This window comes from Petaurus breviceps, unplaced genomic scaffold (assembly GCF_028583685.1).
Source record: "Petaurus breviceps papuanus isolate PSGF00001 unplaced genomic scaffold, PetGlider_PUasm1.0 91133, whole genome shotgun sequence".
NCBI classification, from domain to species: domain Eukaryota; kingdom Metazoa; phylum Chordata; class Mammalia; order Diprotodontia; family Petauridae; genus Petaurus; species Petaurus breviceps.
This window is the reverse complement of record NW_027187419.1, coordinates 19,495,416-19,507,479: the sequence shown is the minus strand read 5'-3', so window position 1 is coordinate 19,507,479 and position 12,064 is coordinate 19,495,416.

The following is a 12,064-nucleotide window of genomic DNA, read 5'->3' as shown; positions in this document are numbered from 1 at the left end:
CACTGGATTGCAGAGTATAGGAGGCAGATGTTAGATGTAAGAAGACTGGAAGTGGGAAACAGGTTATGAAGGTCTTTGAACTCCAAACAGATGTTTTTGTATTTGATCCTAGAATTGATAAGAATCCATTGGAGTTTATTGAGTCAGGGGTTTCATGGATAGGATAGGTCACTCTTGCCTATACCAGGAAGGTGGCAGAATCAGAAAAGAAAAGGGAATGTATTAAAGAAATGTGGCAAAGGTGAAATTGAAAGGCTTTGGTGACAGATTGAATATGGTTAGGGGAGTGGGGTGAGAGACAGTGAGGAGCAGAGGCTGACATCTAGATTGGGAGCCCAGAGGACTGGAAGGATAGTAGTGCCCTTGACAATAATAAGGTAGTTTTTGGGGGGAAGGGGTTTTGGGGAAAGATAATGAGTTCTGAATGAGTACCAGTATGACTTCAGCTGCAAAAATATTTGCTGAGTTTAAGATGTTAATAAGATTTCCATTTTGAGATGTTTAATAGGCAGCCGTAGATGTGAGACCAGAGGTCAGCAGAGAGGGTAGGGTTGGATAAGAGGACCTGAAAATCATTAGCATAGAGATTATAATTAAATCCATAGAGTCAGGAAGACCTCAGTTCAATCCACCCACAACATGCCAGTTGTCTAACCCTGAGAACGTTTTTTAACCTCTGTCTGCCTCAATTTCCTTATCTGTAAAATGGCCATGATAATAATAATAATAATAATACATTGGCATTCCAGGTTTGTTGGGAGGCTCACATGATATAATATTTGTAAAATGCCTTTCAAACCTTAAAGTGCTATATAAATCCTAGTAATTATTATTCAAATAACACATTTATGTACATTATAGATTCATTACACAATGCCATAGCACTCTGAATCCAAATAGCGACTTTTTTATGTGCAGTTCAATGTGTTTTTCCCTATACTGTCTCATGGATGGAGGGAAAGAAATACACATTTATATAACACCTACTATGTGCCAGGCATTGTGCTAAGTGCTTTCACAATGATCCTTCAAGGTAAGTGCTAATTATTATCCTTTTTTTACATTCGAGGAAACTGAGGCAAACAGAGGTGAGTTGCTCAGGGTCACATTGCTAGTAAATGTCTGGGGCTGTATTTGAACTCAGATCTTCCTGACTCAAGATCCACTCATGGGGTAGTTTTTGTTTGAGTTTATTTTAATTTCCCCCCCTTTTATCAGGCATATAGTTAACACATCCACTTTTGACAGAACAGAGGTGCCTAATACTTACCCACCTTAAGTTGCAATCATATTGGGGCATTTGCTTGTGCAGTCAAGCTCGGTCTACTCGATTTTTCTCTGAGCAACCAGCCAGGAAGTCAACACTTTCAGGCTGATTCTTGGGGAGTGTTTAAATGTTCTATCAGTTGCACATTTGCTATATCCTGTTTCCTGACAGCAGGACCAACATTTTGCAAAATGGGGAAGGAGGTGAAGTTGGTCTTTGGTCCTCCTGCTTCCCTCTTTCTTCACCTTTATTATCCCTCTATGGCATCTGTTATGCCTTCCTGCTTCTGGTGCCCAGTGCCCTTGTGCTATCTCTGGCTCTCCTATCAAAACTGCTTTAAGGGAGAACTCTGATATGAACCAATTATACATTAGGATGACCTTAAGCTTATGTATTAGTGCTCACAAAGACTTGTAATTTAAGCCTAGAATTTTAGGCATCAGGGAGAAAGAGACTTTCTTGGCACCATTAAAATCTAACCACATCAGTGACTACCTACTTGGCTTAAATCACTCATTAGCTCATAGTTACATGGCACTTGAGAATTTACAAAAGCCTTTTCTGTATAATCAGCCCTACAAGCCACAAAACTTGACTATACAAGCATAAATAACATAGGAAACCAAGCAAATGGCCACTGTTAGTTATTTCACTTTCCCAAAATAAATGAAGTGGGACCATATTTACAGTCTTATGTAACACAGTGAAAGCGGGATAGAGACTGGACCTGTAACTTTACTTACAGAGGGAACTACTGGTTAAGGGGACTCTCTCTGCCAATGAGAGTCAAGACCTCAGCAACTGATGGCCTTAGAGAGTTGCCTAGAGCGCTGAGGGGTGAAGTGACTTACCCAGTAGAGTCAGAGTTTGTGTGAGAGGCAGGACTTGAACCCCACATCCTCGTGACTTTAAGATCATTTCTTCATGCCCTATTCCACACAACATCATAAAGAAGAGTTGAGTCTTTTCTTTGTCAATAGGTCTAGCCTCAGAGCCACTTTTCATATTATAATTATTTCTGTATTTATATCATTTCATCACTAGCAATAATCTCTAAGAAGGCAGCCAGTTTATATCTGTGAGCCTCAGTCTCTTCGTTTCTAAAATGAAGGGGTTGGCATAGATGAGTGGTCAAACCTACACAGAAATGGAGACCACTAATATGTCCATAAATATTCCTGCAGGCTGCCTATTGACTTAGTTTTAAAATGTGATATTAGCTATGTTTTATAGTATTTTATTTATTTTGTTAAGTATTTCCCGATTATATTTTAGGGACAGCTAGGTGGTACAGTGTATAGAGCACTGAGCTAGGAATCAGGAAGACTCATCTTCATGAATTTAAATCCTGCCTCAGACATCTAATAGCTATGTGACCTTGAGTAAGTCACTTAATTCTGTTTGCCTCGGTTTCCTCATCTGTAAAATGAACTGGAGAAGGAAATGGCAAACCACTCCAATATCTTTGCCAAGAAAACCCCAAATGGGGTCACAAAGAGTTGGACAAAAAGTGAACAAATTACATTTTAATTGGGAGAGTTGTGACTGGCAGCTGCTTGTTTGACATCTGTATTGTTCATTCTTGTTCTTAGTCCTGTTAATCTACGACTGAATCTCCTGAATAACCTGTTTGGGGTGACGTGAGGACAGAACGACCATGGATTTTGAATAGGCATAACTGAGTTCAAATCCCAGCTCCATTACTTACTGGCTGTGTGGCCTTGGGCAAGTACCTTGTCCTCCTGGTCCTTAATTACTTTTTTCTAAAGTAAAGGAGTTGGACCACATGACCTCAAAGACCTCTTCCAGCTCTAATATACTAAGATCTATATCTGAGAAAGACAAGTAAATGGTAAGGAAATAAATCCCTGGCTCCACTCTAACCTAATTCTCCTTGCTTTTAGGTTATATTGGACTGAAGCGGAGAATTGCTGCCACCATGTGGCAAATAACTCTCTACCCTCTCATTGCCAAACCTTTTGCCTTGGCTTCTTTCAGAGCTGCAACAGGGCCCAGGGCTCCTGGGCCCACTCAGGCTGGTGTTAGTTACCCAACTTGCCCTGGTGAGAGTTGAGGCAATCAGAATCTCAATATGCCTTTTTTTTCAATTTAACAAAGATTTATTAAGCATCCACTATGGGGAAAGGCATTGTTGAGTCTTGGGGATCTAAAGACAAGATGAAAACATTTTTGGCCCTGAAGGGCAGTCTGGATTTGAAATAAGAGAACCCAGATTCCAGTCCAGACTCTGCTACTTGGGCAGCACTTAATATTGAAACTTGTTTTCCTCCTCTGCACAATGAGAGGATTTGAATTTTTTTTTAATTTAATTTTTTTGAGATTTTTTTTAATTTTAACTTTTTAAAAACATTTTATTTTAAAACTTTGAATTCCAGATTCTTTCGCTTCCTCCCTCATCACCCACCCCTACTGGAAAGATAGGCAATTCAATATAGGTTGTACACATGTGGCTACATAAAACACTTCCATAGTGGATATATTGTGAAAGACTGACTATATTTCCCTCCATCCTATCCCACCCCCAACTTGTTCTATTCTCTACTTTCACCCTGTCCTTTTCAAACGTGTGTGCTTCTAACTTCTCTTCCCCCCAAACTGCTCTCCTCTCCATCATCTCCCCTTTCATCCCCTTCCCCCCTACTCTCCTGTAGGACAAGATACCCAATTTAGTGTTTTAATGCCATTCCTTCCCTAAGCCAAATTCAATGAGAGTAAGGTTGACCCATTCCCTTTTGCCTTCCTGTTCTTCCCCTCCATTGTAACAGTTTTCCCTTGCCTCTTCTATATGAAATAATTTACTCCATTCTGTCTCTCCCCATCTCCTCTCATTATATTCCTCTCTCACTTCTCAATTTCACTTTTTAAGTATCATCCCTTCCTATTCAAATGGTCCTGTGTCCTCTGTCTATGTATACCTGTACACAGATATACACACACTCACATGTGAATTCATATACCCATATACCCTGCTATATAGACATATATATGTAAGTATACACATATATATATAATATACATTTATATTCCCTTCAACTATTCTCATGCTGAGAAAAGTTTCATAAGTTGAAATTTTTGTTTTTCCATGTAAGAATGTAAATAGTTCAACTTTGATAAGTTCTTTATGATTTCTTTTCCCTATTTACCTTCTCATGCTTCTCTTGCTTCTTGTATCTGAATGTCAAATTTTCATTTCAACTCTGGTTTTTTCATCAATAATGCTTGAAAGAGGGGTGGCCAGGTGGCTCAGCAAGTAAGAGCACCGGCCCCCTGTGTTGGGATGACCAGGGGGATCAAATCCAGGTTCAGATACTTAGCACCACAACCAGAAATAACTGACCGTGTAACCTTGAGCAAGTTACTTAACCCCAATTGCTTAAAAAAAAATGCTTGAAAGTCTTCTATTTCATTGAATGACCATATTTTCCCCTGAAACATGATACTCAGTTTTGCTGGGTAGATGATTCTTGGTTTTAATCCCAGCTCCTTTGACCTCCTGAATATCATATTCCAAGCCCTTCAATCCCTCAGTGTAGAAGCTGTCAGATCCTGGGTTATCCTGATTGTGTTTCCACAATATTCAAACTGTTTCTTCTTGGCTGCTTGTAATATTTTCTCCTTGATCTGGGAACTCCAGAACCTGGCTATAATATTCCTAGGAGTTTTCTTTTTGGGATCTTTTTCAAGAGGTGATCAGTAGATTCTTTCAACCTCTATTTTTCCCTCTGATTCTAAAGCATGAGGGCAATTTTCCTTAAGAATTTCTTGAAGGATGATTTCTGGGTTCTTTTTTTGATCATGGCTTTCAGGTATTCCAATGATTTTTAAATGATCTCTCCTGGATCTATTTTTCCAGGTCAGTGGTTTTCCCAATGAGATATTTCACATTGCCTTCTATTTTTTCATTTGTTTGGATCTGTTTAATAGTATCTTGGTTTCTTATAAAGTCACTAGCTTCCATTTACTCCAATCTAATTCTGAAGGAATGATTCTCTTCTGTGAGCTTTTGAGATTCTTTTTCCATCTGGCAAATTTGACTTTTTAAGGTATTCTTCTCCTCATTGGCTTTTTGAGCCTCTCTTTTCATTTGAGTTAGTCTATTTTTTAAGGTGTTATTTTCTTTAGTCAGGTTGTTGTCTCTCTTTTCTTGATTTTCCTGTATCATTCTCATTTCTCTTCCCAATTTTTCCTCCACTTTTCTTATTTGGTTTTCAAAATCCTTCTTAAGCTCCTTTATGGCCTATAACCAGTTTTTCTTGGAAGCTTTTGGTACAGGAGTTCTGACTTCATTGTCTTCCTCCTGTTCCATGCTTTGATCCTTTTTGTACCCAAAATAGGAATCTAAGGTTTGACTCCTGTGCTTGCTTTGCTTCCTTATGTTACCACTCAATTACTTGACTTTTGAGCTTTTTGTCACAGTAGAACTCTGCTTCCAGAGAGAAGAGCTTTGTCCCAAATCGCTGGGGTTTTCTCAGCTGCTAGAGCTATGAGTTGGGTGCCCTCCCAGAAGCCTTCACAGGCTCTGGTTCATTGGTCACACACCCCAGGATGTCCACTATAGACAGCAATCCCGATCCAAGCAGGTTAAAGCAAGAGTGATTACCCCCTCAGAATGGTTTCTTGGTCCCTCTACAATCTGCAGGCCAGGAGCTCTGAAGCAGCCATGTGGCAGCGCCTACACGGCTGCCACGCCTCAGCCACTTCTCCCTCTGGGGGGGAGAGGCTGGACCACACTCCTGGATGCCCTGTTCCCACAAAGTCCTTACTTTTTCTTTAGCATTTATGGATTGATAGTTCTGGAAACCACCACAGCTGCTAGTGTTCTACTCTCCCAACATCCCTCTAGCCCTCAATATGCCTTTTTTATTGCTTTAATTTTTCCTAAGCATTACAAAGAGTCTTCTGTCTCCACTTAGGAAGGCAACACAGCTGAGCTAAGCAAAGCCAGGATTAAAACCCAAATCTCTTTGCTCAAAAGTTAAGGCTCTTTGTATTATTCCCAAGCTCTCCAGGCCAGGTGAAATTGTAGGCCAGTAAAATATCAAAATTCTGTATCTTGTATGGATCTGCCCTTCATAGCTTTCTTTTCTGGATCTCAGAACTCAGGGAAGTAGAGGGACTCAAAGTGGGAAGAAGTGTTATACAGGTAATTCCTCCAAGTATCCCTCTCCCTCTTCCCAAGAGCCATCCTATTTAACAAATAATATTTTTAAATAAAAAAGAGAAAATAATCAGCAAGCATCAGTACATTGAAAAAGGCTGAAAATATCTCCCATTTTTCACAGTGCTCATCTCTCACTTCTGCATAGGAGTGTCTTCTTATATCTCTATTTTGGAGCAATTTTTATGTAGCATTCACTTTAGATTATTACATTGTTCTTTCCATTTACATTGTTGTAGTCATTATGTAGAAGAGTGACTTGATGAGACCTGCATTTTAAGAAAATTACTTTGGTGGCTGGAGGATAGATTGGGGTAGGGAGAGACTTGAGGCAGACAGACTCACCAGCAGGCTATTACAATAGTCTAGGCATGAGGTGATAAAGGTCTGCTCCAGAGTGGTGGCAGTATCAGAGAAGGGGATCTATTTGAGAAAGTTTGCAGAGGTGAAATCAACAGGCTTTGGCAACAACTTGGAGGTGGGGAACAGGTGGGAGGTGGGATGAGAGACAGTGGGGAATCCAGGATGACTCCTAGGTTGATAGCCTGAGGGACTAAGAGGATTGCCTTCTACAGTAATAGGAAAGGTAGAAAGGGGAGTTCTCTTTTGAGTTTAAGATGTCTACTGAACATCTATTTTAAGATGTCTAAAAGACAATTGTGGGGCAGCTAGGTGACTCAGTGGGTAGAGTACCAGCTCTGGAGTCAGGAGGAACTGAGTTCAAATCTGGCCTCAGACACTTAACACAAAACTATCTGTGTGACCTTGGGCAAGTCACTTAACCCCAATTGCCCTACCTTCCCCCTCCAAACAAAGCAAAAAAAAATAAAAAGAGAGTTGGAGATGTGAAACTAGATATCTTCAGAGAGTTTGGGACATGATAGGTAAATCTAAGAATCATCAGCATAGGGATGGTAATTAAATCCATGGGAGTTGATGAGATCACCCAGTGAAGTAATATATGGAGAGAAAAGAACCCAGGACAGAACCCTGAGGGACACCTACAATTAGAGGGCTTGATCTGGAAAAGAGTCCAGCAAAGGAGACAGAGGAGGAATGGTCAGATAACAGGTTATTGTATTGGTACTATTGAGTCAAATGTCTTTTAAAAATAAGCCAACTAGGGGTGGTCAGGTGGCTCAGCGAGTAAGAGCACCGGCCCCAGTGTCAGGATGACCTGGGGATCGAATCCGGGCTCAGATACTTAGCACCACACCCAGAAATAACTGGACATGTAACCTTGAGCAAGTTACTTAACCCCAATTGCTTTAATAAATAAATAAATAAAAACAAGCCAACAATAATAATCATAGTGGAAACTTACATTATCTACAGCTTTTAGTTGATGTTATATAGATGAGGATTTGTCTTAGGAGGGCTACTGGGAGTCGTCCTACAATGCGGTATCAGTTATATATATATATATATATACATACACATATATATACATATATATACATATATATGTATATATAATATCTATATGACCGAATATAACCAAAAGTAAAAAAAAAGGATCACTTACCTTGTGAGGTTAGTAAACACAGGGCAGGGGTACATCCTGATAATCTTAATAACCACCCCTCTGTCTTTTTATTACATGGAGATGATGCTGAATCAGTACCAAGTGAGCAGGGAACCAAATAATCCTGAAGATGCAAATTCTTTATATATTCATGAAAATATGAGGGACCACATCACCAGGGTATTATACAAGAAACAAAGAAACCATTTGTGCTTTAGCCTATGTGACAGGAGCTACTACACAGTATTCCCAAGTTTCTACATGGCTTGACTTTCTGGCTGCACTATGATCTTCTTTCTTTGGAATTCTGTAACAGAGTCTATTTTTTTATATGTGTACATGGCATGGCTTACCACATTCCACTGCCTTGATTGGGGGTCATCAGTAGCTGTCCCATAACTCAAATCATCCTTATTAATGTAGAACCCAGATCTCTGCTCTAGACTGAAGAACAACATATCAGGTTAGTTGTTGGGTGGAGCACTCTTTCTAATGAATATTTTAGCAAGCAGACTATAAACTTTATTATTAAAATTACTACTGGTGGTATAATAAAGCTACTTGCCTAGGGTCCACATCTTTTATTATACAAATCTTTAGATCTCTCATTCTGAATATTGGGAAAGGTACTGTTTGACGTTTTCCATGATCACCTTTCTTTCTGAGGCTCCCTAATTGGTGACTTTACTTCTTTAGCAAAGTTTGTCAAGATTGATTCTACTCCCTAAGATGACCATTACCTGTTTAGTTAAGCTTGATCAGGATTTCATTTGAGCACACAATTTACTTGGGCAAGAAATTTCTAAAATGCACTTTTTCTGCTGATGAGATTATAGATGAGTTCATCTCTCTTGCCTAAGGCACTGCCAGCTTCATTTATACAGCTTCTAATATGGTAGCCACTGGGATAAAATAATAATAATAGTAATTGTGAATATTGCTATAACTCTAAGTTTTTTAACATATTTTATGCATATTATTTTATTTTCACAATAAGGTTGTAAAAATAAAGAGGTATGTACTGTTTTTATCCTTATTTTATAGATAAGTAAATTGAAGAAAACAGAAGTTAAGTGACTTCTCCAAGGTCACATAGCTAGTGTCTGAGATAGTATTCACATTCAATACTTCTTGATTCTAAGCTCAGCACTCTATCCACTACACTACATAGCTGCCATTAAAAAAAAATGATGTGGTTATTCATTGGAATTGCATTTATGTAAAGTCTTTCATCTAGAGAAAGGTTTCTTTACCTTTTGTTATATTTTTTACTCTGGCAGTCTGAAAAATGTTATGGATCGTTATATTTTATAATGTTTTTAAATGCATAGAATAAAACATGTAGGATTGCAAAGGAATCAATTATGTTGAAACATAGCTATCAAAATATATTTATTAGAGTTCTCAGATTCAAGGTTAAGAAGTCCTGATCTAGAAACTCTACTCCTCCTTTTCAAAGTCCATGAACCAAAAATCTCAAGATTGTTGTTACTTTCCTTTGAGTCAATTGTCTGTCATTCAGGAAGGATACTAAGATTACCTCCTTGACCAAAAGAACTAATATTTCAGTTTCTGTTTCTAAGAAAGGGCTGTGGGGGGGGGGGTTCCCCGAACAATATGCAAGCATTTATAAATTCAAAACAAGAGAAATATAACTAGGATGTTTCCTCCCACACACACACACTTATCACTATAGACTCATGGATGCCTTAGGATAATGACAGTAAGATTAATCATAAGCATTTCCATATATCTTGCAACAGTTAGAAAAATTTGCTGTGGAAAGAAGGAAGAATCATGTGATTGTAACACCAAATCTTTTCCGTTAATCTTGGGACTAAAGGTCACAGATTTACCTATCATAAGTATGATTGACAAGACTCAACTTTATTCTAGATGAATGTCATAAAAACTTTTCAGAACAACTAATCAATATATCATAACTCCTCATTTTCTTTTTTTGAGGGGTACTTAATAGTATTTAATTTTCTTCCGATTACATGTAAAGATAGTTTCCAACATTCGTTTTTGTAAGATTTTGAGTTCTAAATTTTTCTCTATCCCTCCCTTTCTTCCCCCTTTCCTAAGCCAACAAGCAATCTGTACAACAAACAATACATGTACAATCATGTTAAACAGATTTCCACATTAGTTATGTTGTAAAAGAAGAATCAGAACAAAAGGGGAAAACCATGAGAAAGAAAAAAAAATTAAAATAGTATGTTCCAATCTGCATTCAAACTCCATAGTTCTTTCTCTAGATGTGGATAGTGTTTTCCATCATGAGTCTTTGTTGAGAAGAACTAAGTCTATCATAGTTGATCATTGCACAATGTTGTTGTTACTATGTACAGTGTTCTTCTGGGTCTGCTCACTTCACTCAGCATCAGTTCATGAAAGTCTTTCCAGGTTTTCTGATCTTTCTCAATGCCTAGAACTCAGCTTCTTTTTCTCTACTTCCTGGATTTCCTGGCTTTAGTAAAGTCTAAGCTAAAATCTCACTTTCTTCAAGAACCCTTTCTTTTTCCTCCTTAGTGCTAATTCCTTCCTTTTGAGATTATCTACAATTTATCCTGCCCATATCTTGTTTATACAGAGTAGTTTGCATTTTGTTTCTCCCCTCAGACAGTGAGCTCCTTGATAGCATGGACTGTCTTTTGTCTTTATGCTCAAGTTTTTGGCACATAGTAAGTCCTTAAAAAGTGCTTGGAGAGTTGACTTGTCTAACAGGTGGGGAATTTTCCCATTCCAAGGAAAAAGAGTAGAAAGGGGAAATTGAATTGAGGGGACATTGCTCTTTCCTTCATGAAGCCATCCTTTCAGCCTTCTCAGCATTCTACATCTACCTGGTACAGACTGTATGTTAGACTATAATATTAAAGAGTGCTGAGTAGTGTACTGGTAAATATTTAATAACTAGCTCTCTGAAAAAAATACATGCAGGACACACTTTTAAATTTGATATGTGTTATGTAAACCTTCATATCACTTTCTTAAGACTAGGCATTCTACAAAAAAAAATCAAGAAATGATTTGTATCATTTGTTAATTTCCAATTTGTGAATGCTACCATCAAAAGTTTAACAATCCTTAGTCTCTGATAACAGTCTAGGCATAAAGGAGCTATTTCAGTAGAAGGAGTATTCAGTAGAAGACTATTCTAGGATCTGAAACAGAACAGCATCCCACTCAAAATACAGTAAAACAATAAATATTCCTCACTCTCTGAGGAAAAGAGTGAGCCATCTACATGCATTTATATACAAATTCCACAAACTATCTGCCTTAAATGGCACCATTACAATTTGGAAATCCACAGTAAAAACAGATCATGCCTGACTCATCTTGAGTCACCAATTTACATGTACTTTCACTTTACAAGTACTATAAATCTCTGCACTGTTATCTCTTACCCTATCTCTCTCCATTGCAAGCAAGCAATAATTGGAATAGAGAGAAAGGAATAAATACTTTAAAGGCTTGTAAACTTCCTACTAAAAACTTTCATTTCTCTCTCTTTTATGTAGAGGAAATAAATCTCCTTTTTTCCTTTTGGTTGGCTGAACTACAGAAAAATACATCCTGCCCTTTTAAATAAAAACAATAGAAAACAATATATGTCAACTAATGTCTTATCTCAATTTACAAAGAGGATGTATATGCACTCATTTGGATTATCAGCATTTATCTGCATCCTGTGTTTGCCAATGGTATATCTATAAACTAAATAATCTTCTTTTATTATGCTTCTTTGATCAAGTCAGTCGTTTGCACCATTCCAATGCTGAGGTAAACCACCAGCTCTCCCAAGATAAATGGTGTAGTTGACAGATTAGCGAAAATGACTCCTTCCAGATAAGGAGAAAAGTTCACCTCTATTCCCTCTTCTCTTTTAGGTTTGGCCAAATATTAGGCCATAGTACTCAGTGAGCAGTATTGGGGAAGTCTCACCAGTGGAACATGATAAGATGCCATACCTTAGGTATGGGGAGATATGAAGAGAAAAGGGGCATTTGTCCTGGATCATTGAGATATAGCTCATACACACACACACACACACACACACACACACACACACACACACACACACACA